Source organism: Orycteropus afer, unplaced genomic scaffold (assembly GCF_000298275.1).
Source record: "Orycteropus afer afer isolate SDZICR_OR568_19922 unplaced genomic scaffold, OryAfe1.0 scaffold00409, whole genome shotgun sequence".
NCBI lineage: Eukaryota > Metazoa > Chordata > Mammalia > Tubulidentata > Orycteropodidae > Orycteropus > Orycteropus afer.
This window is the reverse complement of record NW_006921996.1, coordinates 271,291-273,685: the sequence shown is the minus strand read 5'-3', so window position 1 is coordinate 273,685 and position 2,395 is coordinate 271,291.

Below are 2,395 nucleotides of genomic sequence, written 5' to 3'. Positions count from 1 at the left end.
TTGACCTAAAAAATGCATACTTTTTCTTTATTTATAAAGGATATTTTTGCTGTCTTTATAATGTCAAATTTTTATCAGGAATATAAGTCAGTCTAATTGTTCACTATGATGTATATATGTGTAGTGTGTTTTGTTTATACATTTGTTTTATTATTTATCCTGCTTCAGTTTCATTGGATTTCTTAAATCTTTGGTTTGACATCTTTCTTCTCTTTTGGAAAATTTTAGTATGTTATTTGTGGTTTTTTTTTTTAAATTTTTACTTTGACGCATTCACTCTATTCTCCTTCTAAAATTCAAATTACACCTTTACCCTTCATAATTTTATCTTATCTTCTTTTATTCTGTATTTGCCATCCATTATTCTTACTATGTTTATTGTGAACATGTTCTTCTGAGCTATCTCCCATTTCACTGAGTTTCTATGTCATTATTTTTAATTTATTATTAATCTCATTAATTAAATTTTAAAGGTCAGCTGTTTAAAAGTTCTAGAATTTGTATTTGGTTCTATTTAAAATTTGTTGTGTCACTGTATGCAATTTCTAGTCAGAAAAATTGTGTATTTTATCTTTTATCTTGTTAAACTTAGTAAGCATCAATCAATGTTTTAAACTGATAATTTTGATGCTTTAAGTTCTTGTGGTCTGCTGCTTTGGCTATTTTTTTTTTTTTTTTTTTAATGCATGTGGTTTTGTTTGATCGTGAGCATTATTATCTTTTTGATTTTGCTCCAAATATTGTTACAAAAGTGTTTGTAGAAATATGCCAAAGCCTCAGATGATGTTATCTTCTCCCAGAGATTTTTGTTGATTTGCCAGGTATCTGGTAGCGTCAGAAATCCTAAATCATCTAATTCAATTTCTGGCATTGAAAGTCTCCCTGCTACACAGATAACTTGAAGCTAAGGTGAAAAAAGAAGATGAAAAAGTACAAATATAATAGTGTAAAAAAAGAAATCATTGATTTTGACAACCAGAAAAAAGTCTTAAAGAATTGGTTAAGGCTATATCAGGGGAATAGTAGAAAAGTCAGGTAGCTAAAAGAAAAGAAAAGGTCAGAATGAAAAAGTTATTTTCAAGAAGTTTGACATTCATAGGAAGGAAAGAGCTAGGGGTACGGGGCCACAAGCAAGATATGTTGTTCTTCTGGATTACATTTAAATTATGCTAATGTGGCGGCTTTATTTCCCTACTAAGAAATAAGCTTCTTGAGGGCCAGAGATATATTTTCTTCTCACTTGTGACTATAGCATACTTCATGGAAACTCGCACGTAAATTAGTATAATTGAAATAAAACATTATTCACTTGGGAATCATTCTGAGTACTTAATCCCAACAAAATATGCATGCATTTTGTTTTATGGTCTTTTTATCTTATTGGTGTCTATGGGAAGGTTAGTACATTCTCCAAGGATTAATAAAAGCCACAAGCATTTATGAGCATTTTAGTACATGGACACCAGCAGTCTGGGTGTGTGTGACATGAAAGACAAAAGAAGAGGCAGTCTTGATGACTAGTCAGTAAGGTTTTATTCTGGTAGAGGAGAAAAACACTCTTCAGAGAAACAAAACATTTTCTTTTCCAGTTTTTCAAAAACAGAGTGTTTAGATCTCATTATTGCTTTCAAGGTTTGCCCTGAGCAGACATAGCTCTTCAAGAAGTACTCCTTTGAGAAATCTCAGGATGATACTATCCCCTCAATAATTGAAGTGTTCTATTATGTGGTAACTTACACTTTACTACTGGGCTTAAAAATTTATATTGCATTCTTTAAGAGCCTGACATTACACTGCAAAACAGGCAATGTGAAATGACTCAAAACTACTTTCACAATATCAGTATCACTCTCTATCCCTGGTGGAAGAGAGGGGAAACAGAGTTGTCTTCACAAACATAGATCTGAGAAAGACAAGGTGGGATATTGGTGGTGTAGTGCCTAAGGCATTTTGACTGCTAACCAAAAGGTTGGCAGTTCAAACCCACCAGCCAATCCTCGGAAGGAAGGCTGGAGAATCTACTTCCATAGTGATACTGCCTTGGAAACGCAAGGAGGGGTCGCTATCTGACTCCACGGCAGTGAGTGCCTAGCCTGGAGGCTAGGAGTACAGAGCACACCTACAAGAATGCGTCTCAAGCACAGGGAAGCAACAGTGTCCACAGTGAGATTAGGGCCAGTGGATGGAGCTCAGGGTCAGTGAACAAAGCGTATTTGAAACATAAAATCAGAGCAGCAGATCAAGACAAAATTGAGGAAGAGAGTCAGGGAAAATGTTGATGACCTCTGACCTCTGGCTTTTGCTTTCAGGTATTCCTGGCAGTCTGGGCTTGATTCAGATCTATTTAAGAATCTTTGATAGAATTATTAGCATGTAGAGAGAAGGGAATCCTCAT